Source organism: Lichenostomus cassidix, chromosome 3, assembly GCF_008360975.1.
Source record: "Lichenostomus cassidix isolate B80296 chromosome 3, HeHo_3.0, whole genome shotgun sequence".
NCBI lineage: Eukaryota > Metazoa > Chordata > Aves > Passeriformes > Meliphagidae > Lichenostomus > Lichenostomus cassidix.
Window position 1 is genome coordinate 73457766 of NC_139483.1, and position 17795 is coordinate 73475560.

At 40.8% G+C, this 17795-nt stretch overlaps 1 protein-coding gene across 2 annotated transcripts in view; it reads left to right on the top strand.

Annotated features, from left to right (window-relative positions):
- The first annotated feature begins 253 nt into the window (after positions 1–253).
- The window catches only part of GPR63 (G protein-coupled receptor 63), a 28146-nt gene continuing 10604 nt past the window's right edge, over positions 254–17795 (top strand). Inside the window, exons 1-2 of one of the 2 annotated variants that reach the window (XM_085056308.1) lie at positions 254–587; positions 15265–15350. The gene's annotated coding sequence lies outside the window, so the exon portion shown is untranslated. The remainder of the gene's footprint in view (positions 588–15264; positions 15351–17795) is intronic. The other variant, XM_085056309.1, reaches the window with a different exon arrangement.

A 17795-nucleotide genomic window follows, 5' to 3' on the forward strand; every position in this document is an offset into this window, starting at 1 on the left:
GGGGGTGCGGAGCGGCTGAGCGCAGCCCGCGGGAGCGGGGCACGGGGGCGGCGCGCGCTCCGCCGGGACGCGCGCACGGGAAGCGCCCACGGCACCGGGGGCGGCGGGAGCGGCGCGGCAGGAGCGTGCGCGCGCCCCCGGGAGGCGGAGCCTTGGCGCGGGCGGGGCGCGGCGGCTCTGCGGCGGCGGCGGGACGGGCGGCGTGGGGAGCTGCCGGCGGGCGGGCAGGGACGGACGGAGGGAGGGAAGGAAGGGACGGAGGGAGGGAGGCGCAGGCTCGCCTGCCTGCTCCTTGGTCCGCCGGTTCCGCGGCGCTGCCCGGGCAGCACAGCCGCCGCCAAAGCGAATGGGGAGGCGGCGCTGAGCGCTCTGCCCTCCGCGGGAGTCGGCAGCCGAGGACAGCGGCGTGGCGGGCGAGCAATGCCCCTCGTTTCTCTGCTTGCGCTGCCCTTCCTCCTCCTCCCGCTCCCGGCTGTGAAGCTTTTGTTTTCCCCGGCCGCCGCGATGGCAGGAAACTTCCCGGAGGGATGGGCTCAGGCCGGGCTTGTGCTGCGCCGGGCTCCGCAGAGCTCCGGCCACGGCGTGAGGTGAGGCGAGGCGAGCGGCGGCGTCGCGCCGCGGCAGCTCCGCGGGAGCGGCTGCTGCTCTGCCCGGCCGAGGGGGCGGCGGGACGGGCGGCGGGAGCGGGGAGAGAGAGTTGCTCCGGGGACCGCGGGGAGCGCCCACGGCTCTGCCGCTTCCCCCGGCCGCGGTCCCACGACCGGGAAGGCGTTCCAGCGGCGGGGATCCGTGCCCGCGGGCCGGGACCGTTCGGGGGTCGGCGCCCCGAGGAGGCTGCGTGGGCACCGGGAGCCGGGCGCCTCCTCTCCCGGCGGGGCCGCCGGAGCCGTCGGCGGGCAGCGGGGGCGGGAGCGCTGCCGGAGCCGGGTGGGCGCTCTCGGCCGTGTCCCGTGGAGCCGCCTGTGGGGCTTCCTGCTGCCCCGGCGGCGGTGGGGGCGGCGGGCGGGGGCGCGCTTCCGGCCCGGTTCCATCCCGGGAGCTGCGCTGGCTCCCGCCGGCTCCCGGCTGCGGCTCTCCGGACTCTGCTGGGAGCACGGGAGCTGTCTGCTCGCTGTCACCTGCTCGTCAGGCTGCTGCTTGTGCCCAACTCTTGGACCTGCCGGTGTCCGTACGGTCTGTGCGTGTCCTGGAAAAGAGAAATAGAAACATCTCGCTTGGTTTTGATTGTTTTTCGTCTGTTTAAACGAGTATGTAATTTTTATTTATGTGTGCCACATGGTTTTCCTCACTTGCTTTGTAAAAGTCAAATGATACAGTATAGCCTAATACATATATCTATAACAACGCATATAATGAAGTTTTTATTGTAAATCAATAAAAGCACTTTTGCAAGAAAACAGTTCATTTACAAAAAGATTCAGGTACAATAGGAATTTTCAATGGTCAGAGCTAGGCATGGCTGGAAAGTTAGATCCATGCCCAAGTGGGTTGTTAAGCAAGATTGGTTGTCCTTACTGAAATGGGTAATGAATGCTTTAGTAGTGGCAAATGGGTTTTGCATAAGGCTTTTTTTGTGGGATATATTGCACATCCTAGCATTAAAGCAAAGGCGTCAGAGGCATCAGGTTATGAAAAGGTCAGTTTTAAATAGACCAGTTTTAGGTAACTGAAAATGAAATGTCCAAGAGATTTGTTTCAAGATTGTTAATATAGAGTAGCTGCATATTGTCAGTTGTCAAATGTTGGTTTTTGTTGTTTTTGTGCAGTTATCTATTGTGAAAATGTATTCGCCAGCATTGCTGTAGCTCCTGCATAACAAAATAGACTCACTAGTAATTCCATTCTTAGTCTACAGAAGCAAATTTGATAATGACTAGTAATTAGAAGAATACTTTCTAAATAACTTTCCTTTGAAATATTTACTGCTGAATGATCAGCACTCAGAAGTACAGCCTCTTAGCTATTCTACCTTACTCCTTTGTTAGAGAATAGCCTTACTGTAAGAATGTGTTCTAAATCTATAAAACTCTTTTTTTAAAGCTGAGAAAATAAATGACACTCTGGAAATTAGTAGTTCATGTGCAACGTCTGCCTACTCTGAGGAGACAGGAAGAAGGCAAGATGAACTCTATGAGTTTCTAATTTTCTTCTTGTGTGCTACAATGCGTAGGTGACTTTTGTCAGGCGGTGCTGATCAGGCATTGCTTGTGGCTTCATCATTGCATTTGTCACTTTAAAAATATTCCTCTAGGAACAATAGCAGATAAAGCCTGGAGAGGCTGTGATCACTTCTCTGCAGTTAATTAAATGCACCCAAGACCATTTTCTGGTTTTGAAGGCAAGTGCTGTGGGTTAGCCCTTGTCCATGCCGTTTAACTCTCTTGCCTTCCAGAACAGGAAATTTGCATGGGTGACCTGTACCTGGCCTGTGTTAGAAGGATGCTGTGCAGGTCTGTAGCAGCTCAGCAGTCTGTGTGACAGTGAATTCAATTTCTGGGAAATGGTTCCTGGCATTGCTTGAGTTACTAGTGTGGACACAGTCTATCTGCAGTGTAGTCTTTCTGCAGGTAGCCTCCCTTAGCTCTGTACTCAATCGTAGTGATCTAATTTACTTTCATTGAGGATCTCTGGCACTAAAAACTGCTACTTTTCATAGTCAGCTGCTGAGAAGTGCCCGGGCTGCTTTCTTCCTTTTTTTTTTTTTTTTTTTCTCTGCTTGTGCATGTGGGTGAAGAGGGAGTAGGTGAAGGCTTGGTGGTTTTCCCACTTGCCCATAAGAGAGAGGTAAAGAGGATCAGGAAAAGGCTTATGTGACGTTCTGGTTGTCAGGGAATGTGCTCCCAGGGCAGTGCCTGTCCATAAGCAGTTCTGATGGCTAGATGTGAAGGTCCATGGCCTGCAGTCACAGGGAACTTCCGTAATTATTTTGTTAAAAGTAACAAGTTGGGCAGAGCAAGTTGGGTTGGTTTTCTTTTTAATCCTCTAAAGGGTGTCAGACTTAGTTGTTAAAAATGAGGAGAGTGAGGCAAGAGGAAGTACAACTATTATCTAAGGAATCCTGTTTGTAGGATCCAGAAGTAGAGTTTCAGGTTGAAAATGGTCAGGTCATGCAGCCTCTCATAGTAATATAAAATACCATAATAGGACGGTGTACTTCTTATCTCTGTAATTTGCTGGCAACCTTTATTTTGCTAACCTAGCTAGTAGCACAGTTTGAACCTGAAAAGGAAAATTGTTTAACCATCTCATTTCCAGTTGAGGATAATACTTGGATACTTATGCAAACCTTATGTATTTGATGGGACTCAGTAAATGCTTCAAAGTACTTCCCCGAACAGGCAGCTTGGCTCAGTGAAATTCCTGTTGGTTTCATTTGAATGAAACCTCCTAAAATGCAATTCTTAATATCGAGCTATTTCAATGTGTAGTTTGGGAGAAAGGTGAGAAATCTTTATTTTTTTTTTCCTGCCTGTGTAAAAGGACTGATTCAATAAGGTGTATTTACACTTAAATACATGTTGGAAGTATCTGAGGAGTCCCACTGGTTTGAATGGCATTTTGAGAAATCTCTTGCATAACTGTAACCTAATTTACCTCAGTCTAGATGTTTATTATACACAAGCTGTGTTTAAAAGAATATTATCAAGACCACATAAGCACAGAAGTGTTTGGAAATTTAAAGCTTTGAAGTAGTGATGATGTGGCCTTTGGGAAGTGTGCCTTATACTGTCTAGGACCCAGTTTTTTTCAGAATGCTTTGCATTTCAATTCAGGCAACCAAAGCTAGTGACTGGTTATGACTTTCGCTTCTCTTCCTGGATTTTCTCATCCTTGGAGTTACTAAAGCAAGGCTTGAATTCTGTTGATTAAATATGACATGGGGACATACAGTAATTGTGGAGAAAGCAAGGTTTTGAACACATGTTCATGTTGGTGAGCAATGCACCTTCTGAAAGAAGCTGGATTCTGTGTGGATAAAATAGTACTTAGTGTCGTAGTTAAAGCCTGTATCTCAGGGTTTAATTGAAGCTCGATAACTGCTGCTTCTCAAGTCTTCAGAGCTTGACTTTTGAACCTTGGTGGCATTAATTTTTTAACACACTTTGTGGGTGTGTAATTTTCCCAGTGTTTTTTTTTTACTCCTAGAAGAAATAGAAGCAAAAGGTATATTTTTTTCCAGGGAATCTTTGATAATTTCTTATGTTGTTGGCAGAGTGAGAACCTCTAAATGCCAACTCAGGCTCTGTCTAAAATATAGTGGTAGGCTGTGATCCATAGGTGGATTGACAATGAAGGGAGATAGCATCTGTTATACATCTGTTACGAAATAACCCACATTGCTTCCTAATTTTTACGTGATAGCACTGACTTGAAGAGGATGGTGAAGCTTTGATGCTCAGTTTCCATTCTGTTGGACACGGGGCGATGCTGTCTGGTGACTACTACTGTTGTTTTCCCTGCAATATTCTACTTACCTGTTTCTTTCTGGGCTATCTTATTGCCCACCTGCTTTCTACGTTTTTCTGCCACATCCTTTTCTTTGTTGATTTAATACATAATTTGTAGTTGCTAATCACTTCATTTGGCCAGTTAGAATATTTTATCCCAATCTAGTGTGCAGCCCTATTGTTGCGTGAGTCAGGTGAGCTGGGCAAGCAGATCAGGTTAAAAAAGCAAAGGGGAAATTGGCTTTCAGATCCAGTGCTTAGATTTTACAGGCTGTAGTGAGGAAATAATTGCTATTAGAAACTAAGTGAATTGAGGCTGGGGCACAGAACTACAGAATAATTGAGATTGGAAGAGACCTCAGGAGGTCACGTAGGCCACCACTCTGCTCTGTGCTGAGCCTGGTTGCAAGTTAGATGAGGTTGCTCAGGGTCATGTCCACTTGAGTTTTTGAGTATCACAAAAGATGGAGATTCCAGAGCCTCTGTGAGTAACCTGTTCCAGTGTTTGACCACTGTCACTATGAAGTTCTTTTCATAAGTCCTAATTGAAGTTACCATAGTGTAGCTTGTGTCCATTGCCCTTGTCCTTTCCTGTGAACCTCCAAGAAGAATGAGGTTCTTGTGCTCTTAAAAGCAACAGATATTTTTCTGATGCTTAGTAACACACTTTCTGTTAGGAATATAGATAACTTTTGCCAAGCACATAAAAACCAATCCTGTTCCAGCCATGGTTGCACACCTTATTCAGTAACAGACTGATTAAATCAGTTGAATGACTTTTTTGCTTATGGGGGAAAAATAGAAGTCTTTTGCTAGCCTTGCTTTTTGAAACATTAGATGTTTGAAATTTCTCCTTCACACATGGTCATGCATCATATTTTCCATCACGTGACTGCCTCATTATGTGTAGTGAATAGATGCTGGTGGTTTAGGAGCTAAATCTAAGTCTTCAAACTGGGCTTCTGAAAGCCAGCTATGTCATCCTGTAATTTTTTTTCACCTTGTTGAGTGAATGCACCCCCCGGATAGCGAATTTAAACCCACTGACTGCAGGGTACTTTTGAGGGCTCTGTTAGAAATGATCTGCAGAGTAGTACACTGACACTGAGGTAGTCTCAACGAGCCTTTCAGGCACAGTCAGTGGACAGAAAAATAAGCCTGTTCAGAAAGTAGTTTATTCTACCTATGGCTGTATTATTTGCTCAGTGTCTCTCTGCTTTGTATCATTAGAGTCTCAATGGCTCTTTTAGCCTTTCTACCTAGCTTTCAGGATGGCTGCATTTAGGCAAGGTTAATCCTTAGTGAGCACCTTGGCAGTCCTTTATTTTCTTGTCACTGCTCAATATATGATCACGTCATGCTCTCAGCCTATTCTGAATGCTTAATAATTAACTTCTATGTGTGTTTCTTTTGTGATGATGTTCATCTCTATATCTCAGTTCTTCAGGAAATGTTAATTATCTTCATTACCCTGCTGTCTTGTGCAAGCTATTTTCCCTTTTAGAAAGGGAAAAAAAATGCAATGGGAGGAAAAAAAGCAGTGGGAAAAAGTTCACAAACAAGAGGTGTTCACTTTGGATTGCTTTGAGCACAAGGGGAGAACTGTGCAAAAAAAGTGGAAGAAAAAGCATGTGTTTTTAATGCAAATTATAAAATAATAATCCTGTCTTTCTAAAGCTGTCTTCAAACTTCAAAACCTGATACTACTTAGAAGTGGTTATTGCTGCAAGTTTTCCACATCAGTAGTGTAATTCATAAAATTATCCCTTTCAAAGGATTGTACAAGGTTCATTGTGTATAATGATAGACTAATATAATGTGAAAAACAGATGACTTCTTTTTTGTCAAAGACTAGAAAAGTAATTTGAGAACACATTATATATGTTGATTAAGTTCTTATTTTCAGTAGATAATACTCCAACAAGCCTTTTATTATTTGATCACGTTGATTTTGACTCTGTTGTCAGTTGTCACTAATGAATTTTCTCTAGACGGTTTTCTTGAGTATTACATGAGACTTGTGGATGTGTTTAAAAGTATTGAACATAATATACACATGGTATTTTGATATCACTAACTATATGTGTATATGCTTTTGCCTATATAAACTCCAAAGTGCATATAATGATTTATAATTGTGATCATATCCAAATTTCCTGTGCTTTGTCCTTTTATCAAAATGACTTTAAGAACCAAAGTAAATCTCCAAACAAAAATCCAAACTTCCCACATCTAGCCAAAGACACCTTATGAAACGTTGAAGAAATGTGTGTGCTGTATTTGTGCTTCCATTCTCTTAACAGTGCACACATGCCCACTCGTACCCAAGACTTTCATATGCTTGCATTGAGCACTCTGGAAAAATTGTGGCCTGGAAAGGAGCTACCTCTTTATTTTGAAGCAAAATCAACTGACTTGCAGTGGGAACTGACTTCCCACCACTTGCCTTATTTCTGGTTTGAAGGGTTCATGAGTCGGTAGAGCTGAGAAAAGCTAATTGCATCCTTAACAACTGAATTCATTCAGCATGTCTGCTCAAGCTCCAAGTGTGTCACTTAGGATAAGGAGGTGACATTTAAAAGAAATTGGCAATATTTAATACTGACTCGTAAAGGCATGTTGAGAGTATTTATAACAGGAAGAAGTTGTACCGTGTATTACTGGTTTTGGGGCATCTGCCATCAGAAATTTCCAGTGTTTATTACGAGGATAGGGATGGGGTTGAGTGCATTTCCTGACTGAAGCTAGGAGTGTTTTCCCTCCCCATTCCCTTCATTTTGATAAGAAGGCAAGTTCCGACTGCATTCATCTTTTCTGCAGATATCAAATCAGAGCGTGAAATCTCAGGTGATAGCACATATTCTGTTAAACTGCTAGATCCAAATGAACTGGATTTAATGTGTGTTTTCAAGGCCACCACAAATGAAGACTTGAAAAAGCATCTTCATGGTAGACTGCCAATACGGTGATATACTTCATGCTATTACCAGCAAGGCTGAAAATGTAATAGCCCTGGAATATTCTCTCTGTTTTTTGTGCTCTTTGCAAAGTTGGTCTCTGTTCTTGGATATGCAGCTTTTTGAATAAATAATCAGATTCTTTGTTTCTTGATGCAAGTATAAATGAGTGTGAATTAAGCATCGCGTCAGTCACTGACCAGTCACTTTGGTGGTCTTCCAAGATTTGACACTTGTGAAATGATGGGAAAGATGGGTTATCTTGATTCTGTTATGATGTTCCATGGATCCTGGCTTGCTCCAGAGCATGATGAGGATCTGAGCATCTTAACTCCAGGAAGGAGGGCCCTGGTGAATCACTCCTTGGGGAGGCTGGTGTCAGCTGTTGACAGGGCAATTTCTGTAGTTTGCTGAAACTACAGAATTGTGGAATGTACTTATTAAGCATTATGTAGCTCTTACATAGAAGCATGAGTCAGATTTTCAGGCAGAGTATGCAGACCATTGTAGATACTGAGAGGTGTTCATATACAGTCCTGTTACAAAACAGGAGAAATAACATAGATACATGAAGCGATTTAGGTGAATTTCCTTTCCAGAAATGCAAGTTCTGTCTGACTGCTGAGTAAGCTTATGTGGCTACTTCAAAGTTGTGTTGAAATTAGGTGAGATCAGTCTCAGCCCTAGTAGGAAGAAAATGGGGAGGGGGGTGGTGTGTGTTAAATCAAATGCTGGTAAGGAAACAGACTTCCCTAAGCTCTGAGGTTGGGGCTTCATATTGATAGGTACTTAGCAAAGTTGCCAGACATTGCCAAAAGGCCTACCCAGTTCACTGCTCAGCGTGCTCAAATCTCTGCTCAGTTGCTGTCAGCAGGTCAGGCAGTGTGGATTTGTGTGGCACCACTGTACAGCAAAGTCAGGCAAAGCTATACAGGTTTATCACTGAAATGGTTCACTGCAGGCCAGAGTTATTCTGTGGATTTAAGACTTGCTTGCTGTTGATGGGTCTTTGAGATTTAGGCAGTGGTGGCTCTATCCTACGTAACTAGATACGTAGAATATCTTTTGCAAGGTTGAAGTTGTCCAAGTTGTGCGTGCAACGTGGTGTATGCTTAAGATACGTTCTGTGATTTTAAGTTGTATCCATTCATCCTGGTGACAGAAGGTCTAATGTTATCCAGTTTCATTGGGAAGTTGCTTATTACCCTCCAGTTCCTCACCTGACTTCCCTGCATATTTTGAACCTGTGATTTTTACATCCTTAATGTTTAAATGTTAGTGTTGTGGACTGGATTTTTAATTTAGTTTGTACAGGTGATATTTATAGTTTTAGGTGCAAAAAGTTGAAGAGTAAGTATTTTAAGACAAGTGGCTCTACTTTGTAATGTGATCAACTTTCATCAGAGTTTTTTCAGCTACCATGAATGGTATTGCATCCTAAGTTTTTTGAATTACTTCTCTTAAAGTCTTAAGAGGGCTGATTGACCATGTGCAGTTCTGAAGGCCTCTTCAGCTGGGCATGGTGGAACAAAGATAAAGAATTTTCATTTCTGAAACTCTTGGTAGAAGCTATTCTCACTTATAGGAACCAGTTTTTCAAACTAGAGCAGTGAGAATTTGCATGTGTGTTTTAAGGACATTACTGCCTTTCCAGATTCATTTATATGCTCAGTAATCACGATGACTGTATGCTGTTTAAAATATAAATGGTTTTGAGCCTATTTCCGGTGTACGGGAGGATATGGTTTGAGAATTTAGCATTCTGCAGCCAGATGGATTATAGCGTTGCTAAGGAAACAGACTATAAATGAAGTGGCAACTGGGTGTCCCTAAAATATCAGACTGCTTGAAGCTGGTATTTTAAACTCGTTTAGGTGGGTAGATAGATGATGTGATGAGAAGTCAATTTCCTGTATTTTATGGTTCATTAATTTTCATTGCTTTGTTAGTATTTACAAAAGGTACCTTAACTTCCCACTCAAACTACCTGTTGTGTGGGTCACTGAACAAAAGTTTGGTATGGAAATTAGAAAATGGACAGAAGCTGTATAGTGAAACAGGTTTTAAAATAATAATTGAAACTACGGACCAGTGGATAGATAACAGCATCACAAAGCCCTGTCAGCAGTATGGTCTGACTGAAGAACTGGGATGAGGGAGTAAGTTGGGATGCTTCAGAGCACTTGGAATAGAGTAGAGCTTCTACAGACCTGGTAAAGTTACAGGTTTTGAACTTCGTCTATGAACATCTGTGTTATAGCTATTTGATATACATAAATGAAGTTGCTCAGAGCAAAGGCATTGAATTGTAGTTTTGATGCTTGCTCTGCCCAAGAAGATACTTGGTTCTTTTTTCCTAGTGCTTTTGCTGAAAATGTATCAGGTTTCCAGACCAGGGTTATTGACTAATACAGCCGAGGTAGTGTTTGGTTTTTTTTTTTTCTTACCACTAAGAAAGGCAAGCACACCTGAGCCATTCTAGCTAAGCATGCAGCTAATAGGGAAAAAGACTTAAGTAAGCTGAGGCTGCAGGACAGACAGCATCCTCTCCTGTTGCTAGGGTGGGCTGGGAGGAGGACAGGCAATGGTTCAGTCTGTCGAGCTTCAGAAACTTGCATTAGCTACTTCTGTAACAAAAAGGACCATCTGTAGAGCTCTTGGTAAGACGGAAAGAGGTAAGAACTTGCCAAGCAAAGATAGTTTGTGAGCTAAATATGAAATGGAAGGCTAAGGAAGGTTTTCAGGTATGTACAGGTGGTTGGTAGGATTTCCATTCTGTGTGTTCTGAATTGAAATTAAACTGTTTTCAGTCAAACACGTTCTGGAAAATATGTCATTGTTCTAGCAGTTAAACCTTCTCAACATGCAGTTTGAACTGTTACCTAGAATATGTTTGAGAGAACTGTTTCTGGTCTTTTCAGCCAGGTAGGCACCAGAGCTCTTTGGCATTAAGTGCACTTTAACTTTTCCCTCCATGATTGTCAAATGACTGGATTTATGGTACTTATATGAGTACTGCATATGGATCAGGATCTGCTGCTGTCTTTTCAATGGAACAGTAGCTAGATGCAGACTAGAACTTCTTAGCATGTAAAACATGACTTTTGCTCTTGCTCCTTTGCTGAGGGGCTTTGGAACTGAGCAAGTTTAATTGTCCTGGTGGCTGCTCCGGAATGATGCATTGAATCTTTCCTGAAAGTCACACTCTGTGTGCTCATTGTGTGGTGGAAGGAGCAGTAGGACCCATGAGAAAGTTGGCAAGAAAGAGCTTTTTTTTTTTTTTTTCTCCCCCCTCCTGAGCTGGAAATACAGGAGAAGCATCATCCCTAACTTATTACTGAAGGAGCTTCTCCATGGAAAGAAGCCTTTCTTAAATACGAAGTTTGTGAAGTCAGAACTGCTGTAACTGTCTATGCAAGGCATTTGATTTAGCTTACTGTTTGCTTAACAGTTCCCAATTAGCCCAGAGCTAATGAGTAGTCCCTTCAATTAACTGTTAATTTATTTGTAACAACGAATTATAAGTTACTTAAAAAGATTGCTCTTAAAAAGGATTTGAATTCTTTAGTTGATCCACGTATTTGTTTGCGTTTTTATAAAAAAATTGAAATACTGATCTCTTGTATTACATGAAATAAAACTGTGCTTTAAAAATCATCAGACTGGCTCATTTAAGTATTTTTGTCTAGCAAATGTATCCAATCTTTTTTATCTCTTTGGGATACATGCTCCAAGCCCTGCTTGTTGGGTCTGTACAGAAATTTTTAGTGCCTGTATTGCATAGCATCTGAACGTCTGTAGTATATCATCTTACCCTAAGAGTTGTCCAGATGGGAACTCTTAATTTAACTGTCTTTTAATCTCTAGTGTGAATAGATTTCTGACTAGGATTGTTTCTCCAAAATAGTTGCTGTCTTAAAACTGTTGTTTCAGTTGGCTGGCATGACCCAAAAATAATTCTGAAGCTATCAAATCAATTAGATGACACAGATAACTACTAAGAATTAGATAGTTCATTTATTCTCTGTTTCTGTATTAGGAAAAATAAGTTACAACTGTAACATGTAGCTGATTTTTAATGGACTAATTTAGACTAAAAGCAAAGAATAGTGTAAATCTGGGGTGAAAATATCAAAGGAACACTTACAACTGTTAGATTATTTTTTTGTATTAAGCATTTAGTTTGGTTTTGGCTGAATGGAGATGATAATAAGTATTGGAAATATATGCACATGTGTATATGCATGAGAAGAAAAGTTATAATATAAATAGACATATAAAGTAAATCATACCATTGCATCCTTTGAGCACTCTCAGAGCAGGATGCTGCGAGTGGGAGTGTTCCTGTTGCTGAAATACAGTCACCTCATTTGACTTGCTACCAGCACCTCTTCCGTGTGAGCCAAGTGCTAAGAAGTGAGATCCCTAATATCTGTACTGGGCAGGCACAGGACTTGGCTCTAGCATGACCTGAATCCCTGTGGGAAAAGCAGAAGCAGGAGGTGTTCCTGCTTTGCTCTGGGAGCTGAATCAAATCCCAGGAACTTGTGGACAGCACACTGTGTGAAGAGAGCACATATTTGGTCATTCTAATCACTTTTTCAGTAACATCCCTTCATCTTTTTATAAAAAGGTGAATTTTTGTTGAAATAAACTTTGTTTCAAGAAACAAGTTTGGTTTTGTGGGAGAGACAGCTTAAATTCCATCAGTGTAGGATGCAGCTGCTGAGGGTGTTACCATTTTTATAAGCTGAATTTTGTAAGCCTTTGCTTACTAAAGAAGACAGTGTGCTAACAGCTGTTGTCACAACTACTGACAAATAAAAAAATTCGCCTTGTCCTGTTTTTAGCAGCAAGCAATGCAATAGTGTATGTAGGATATACTGCAGCTCTGCAGAGGAAGTAAGAATGATGTAACACAAGAGCCTTTAGATCTTTACCTTAGGGTATATGAAGGTGAAACATTTTCACAGAGCTCAGTCTTTTATTTGGAGAATATACTGGAGAAGTTTCTGTAGTTGAAAAGCCAAAATAGCCTTAGGACAACTCTCTTAAAGCTTTCTGACTTGAAGCAGGCTTTTGTGCTTGCTTATTATCTTCTGATGGACTGACTTTTTTGTGAAGGAAGTAACTTTTCAGTATTTCACTTCATTGTTGCCTGTGGTTTGACTTGGTGTCCCAAGAAAACGTTAGGAAAACTTGATAAAATACGGCTGTAGACTAGGCTCGAGGAGATGTGGAGAAGTGTCCGTAAAATACATAACAAAGTTACAATTGATTTGAAAAAAAATTTCATATTTTTGACCTTCTCTAGCCTCTTGCTAAATCTTAAACATAAATACTTGCAGGAAACACTTTTAAGTTTAATGGTGTTTAAGATCTTTGTGATTTTAGTTCCACTATTTCAGTTCTTTGGAAATCACGGCTCCTGGTTTGGGGAGTTGGAATAGACCTAGTAAGATGCAAGTTTCCCTATGATCATCAGTAAGTACAGGTTTTGCACTGTTCTTGCTTGTGGCACAGGACTGTCTTGAATTAAAGTACCTCTTAGTATGTAGAAGCTAAATCTACATCTTAAGCCTTGATCTGTGTTCCCCAGCATCTCACAGCTTTAGGCAAGAAATGTGAAGCACTTAAATTTGCTTGTCAGGGTCTGTTTTAGTCCAGGTTATTCCTTCTGCTTTGGGACTGGGGAGCTGGGTTCAGGAATGAGTGAATGAAAGAGGAAAAGATCAGGACTAACTTTTCAGTAGCTCTGCCAGGTCTAAATGCTGATATCATCAAGGTTGTAATTCCCCAAGTAGAGCTCTTTACTCGAACAGGAATCTTTGCACTCAAATTTCATGAAGGGTTAGAGAACTTTTCCCCTTTGTTCTTGCAAAAAAGTCTAACTAATAATTTATAGTGGAGAGGGGAAAAAGGAATTTCATTATGAAATAGTGTTAACCCCTAACTGTCAACAGAAAACTATCCAAAGCGATCTTGCACAGCAAGCTCTGCAAGGTACTCCAGTTTAATAAAATTTTCCAGATTTACTTTGAAGAAGTTTTTTTTTTTTTTCCTTCTTGGGTGCTTGAAGTGAAAGAATTTCCTAGTTCATAGTGATGTTTTGGATGCTCTTCTAAATTGATTTTAATGATATTTTCATTTTAATGAGACACAGGAATATTTTCTGTGATAGTGTAAGTAGAGATAAGAAATGGCTCTTGAGTCAGAGGATGTGCTTGTCTGGTGGGAAGATCTTACAGGTTACTGAGGTACTCAATCTGTCCAGGCTTCCAGTAGTTTTCTGCCTCCTTGCAAACCTATTCACTTCTTTGACACTTCAGAAAGCATGAGAGGGAAGATTAACTAACAGTTTATATTACTTACCTTACTAAAGAGGGAACAAACCAAATGGAGAAAGTCTACGATAATCCAATGGCTACATTTTGTCTTTTTTATACACAGGTAAATCTGAGAGTTATTTTTTCCTTCCCTCCTTGTTTTGTGAAATAAGTGCAAGGACCAAATCTTTGTGCTAATGGAAAACAGCCTGTTTAATAGATTGTCAGAAAAATCTTTTCAGTCACCGGCTTCCCTTGTGGCTGTTGTGCAGAAGGCAGATGTCTCAGCAGACTCCAGTCTGGCAAATGAGGCCTTATGTTTTGGGTGTTTGAAGTCCACATTAAGTTGGCTGCAGCTACAGAAACTCAGCACTTGAATGATGGGAAGGGTCAGTACCTTATGAGCAATCTTAGAGAGCACCTTGTTCTTACTGCTTCCCTTGCTGAAGGCCATTGTAAACTCATTGGCTGGTTTGTCCTTCAACCCCTGTGAACATAATCTGTTTAGAAACTTGTTCCTGAAGGATCTTGACATCTTTTGTTCCAGTGTGGAGGTGACTTACAGATGTTTCTAAAGCTTATTCTTGCAGAAATTAAAAGTTACGTAGCCTTTTAAAAACAAGCATGTAGTGTCTCATATATTTTCCGTCTTGATACATATATATAAACAATATTTATAAATCAATCAGGTCACTTAAAACTATTAATGTGACAAAGTCAGTTTTCAAGGTTCACTGAAATTTTATGGCTCCCTTCTAAGAGTATAAGGAAAAGCTACATTGAAAATTGATGTTCTCTGTTAAGAACAGGTCATGATAGAATATGCAGATTTTTAGCTATGTTATGCCCAGTTTGCAGAAATAATTTTAACTATCTGAGGTATATCAGCAGTGTGTTGATGATTGATTGGTACAAAGACATGTGAAGGAAGTGCTGGGACCCTGCATTGAAACTTTAATGATTTATTCTTCCTCTCTAGACTTGTTTTCTTGTCCTTTGTTTTTCTAATACTGTTATGCTGTTATCTTTGCTGTTTGAGGAAAATGTAATTCTCTTCTTTATGATGCTCAGTAGTACCCTGCAGATTTAAATATTATTGTTTTGAGAGTCTTTGGGGATATCAAGGTCAGGATCCTGATGGTTAAGGCTAAGAATGTATTTTAATTGATCCAGCAAGACTTAGGGCAGCTGGCTGCTGTGTGCTGGTCTACAAGTGAAATAAACATAGCTGAATGGGACCTGAAACAACAAGTTACTCCAGTGTTGGCAGATACTAGTGTTAAATGGTGAGATTCTTATGATCCATGGGTGACATAGCTGAGGATCTCTTTGGTTTGATGAAGCTTTGCTGCCTTAGTCCTTTCTGTACCTTCTGCAGGAAAGAGATGTGATCTGCCTTCTGTCAGGAGACACAGTGTATTCTACTTCTCCCAATAAAAATAAAGTTTTATTACAGGGAAAATGTTGCTATTATGATCTTGTCCTGCCTTGAATGTAAATATGTCACATTTTACTTTTTCATTTTTTTGGCAGGGTATTTGGGAAGAGAATAATTTGCTGAACAAAACAGCACAAGATGACTTACAATTCCTGCTCTTCATGGGAGCCTGTCTGGATTGGTATGCTTTGGGGTTTGTGTGTTGTTTTTTTTGTTGCCACACTGACATATAGTGATTGCATATATAATCCAAAGGCCCACTTAAAATTTAGGAATCCAAGCATTTAGGAAGCTTTCAGCTTGTTAGTTGCGTGTTCATAACTACGCAGAGACTATGAATTAAAATAGTATGTTTTCAATAACGTTCAGTATTTACTCTTTTTCTAGGTAGTATCACTCAGCTCTTCGTCATGAATATGGTTAATGTGACCATTGAGCTAGTGGGGAAGTTAGAAGTCAGGGGAAATATGACAGTACTAGAAATGACCCTAGAACTGCCCAAGTCCTTTCACATGATCTGCAAACTGAAAATGAAATTTTTCCAAAGACCTAAGAAAATATAATTATTTTTTACATTTTGAATATTTGTGGTTTACAGTAGTAATAATGATTACCATGGCTGAATATTTGTGGTTTACAGTAGTAATAATGATTACCATGACTGACATTTCTTGACAGTTAATGGGTGTCTGAATTAAGGTCATAAGGAAGTATCACCAAGAGGGCAATTAGTTGTACTAAATGACCCAAAGCAGAGGTGATTGTTTCCCACAGTACCTTCCTATGAAAATTGCCACAGTAGTGTTTATAGAGTGGAAAAAAGAACAATTTCCTAAATTAAGGTAATGCCACTTGTGAATAGTTTTATGGGTCATCTGCTCATGCAGTGTAGTTGATTAGTTTCAATTTAAGTTATATGTAAATAGGTATTAAAACTGAAAACTGCTGGTTCCTTTTAGGTAAGAACATTGTCCCTGCTGATTTGTGCTCTGACTCATTCTTTTCAGTGGCTTTAGCAGAAAGGATTCCATTGCAACATGTTCCTGCCTCTGCTTAATTGCATAGGAAACAATGCTTGATTAGTATTGAGAGGGTTGTATGTCCTGGGCTGCTTTGTACAATAATATGGTGTCAGAGAGCACATTCTTGACTATTTTCTTTTGGCACATAAATTCTTCTGAAAACAAAACAAGGCTATGGGCTTCATGCTTGTTTTTATTGTTTCCCCCCTAAGAATATTTTACTTTTTAAATATTTTCTATGTTGCAAAAAATCATTTGTTGCTGAAGTTTGCCTGTAAAATAAAAACCATTGATACTAGCTATAAAGTGTGCAGAAGCTTCTGGGACCACTTAAAATATCCCCAAGAAATAGGATCACTGTACCAGGCAGTGCTACCTTCATGTTTCTGAATAAGAATGATTTTTTTGTGCTGGATGTGTGCTTGGTTCTGATCAGTATTGAAAATATGCTTGCTTTTAGCAGACAAATTTATAAAGTCATTGAACATTTTGGCAGCTGTTCATAGTGTGTTCTGATCTGCATTAAACTTAACTGTTATTATGGTGCTGTTATGTACCCTCTTTTGTCTTTTTTGGAATTTTGGCTTTGACTGATGTCAGCTTTGCATATAAAGTATGATCTTTTATTTTCAGTTGAGCATGCTGTCCAGATTTTGAACAGAAACCTTTTAGCTTCTAAAGCTATTAAAAAGATACGCCATAGTTCTAGCAATAATTATATTTGATGAATAGAATTTGTGTGTTATTTAGCTTTAAGTATGTACTTCATTGAAATATTTGTGTCTATTATGTTCCATAAAAAGAAAGTTGCATATGAGTGAGAACCTTGCTTGAGAGAAAATGTGCATGCACAGTAAATTTCAGCACTGAAATTTAAAAAAGTAATTGTATGAAGCTTTTTTGCACCTGAAAAGAATCTGTCAATGTTCAAAAAGTGAGAGTGCTGTGACAAAAAGGTACCTAGCTGCCTTTTGCTTGAGTACCTGACCATCAGGAGGGTTACCCATTTAAACTATCAAAGGATGATTGTCTTTTACTAGCTGTGTGATTACCATTCAGCGAGGACCGGGGTTTTGAAATTTCAGGATCTGCCTTTCTCAAAAAGCGAGTGAGGACTGAAACGCTATTGCTGTGAAATTATCTTGGTTTCTTTCATCTTATATTCCTGTCTTTACATAATTTTGGGGAAGTTGGAAGGGTAGGAAGAAGGGTGGAGGCAAATGAAGGATGATAGCCAAGGAAGAGCATTGCCGGCAGGTTAGGTAAGTGTAAATCCAAACCACATCTGAGCATGCAGATTCTGTATGCACTGCGCACAGAGATTTCATACTCAGAGTGATACACAGCACAGGGAAGAGTGAGTGCTGCTGGAAATCATGAGGAAGCAATGAGCACAGGAGCAAGACTCAAGAGTTACTTTATACATGCAATCCAAAGCCTACCGTCCTCTTACTAGGTTAGGTGTCTTCTTTGCAACAGCTGATCACTGCTCACTGTCTCATCCTTCTTGAGAAGATATGGCTGATGACTTATGCAACAGTCAAATGCATGGTGCTCTCTTTCCACTTTAAGCACTTGACTGTGTCAAGGCAGCAGCCTGGATG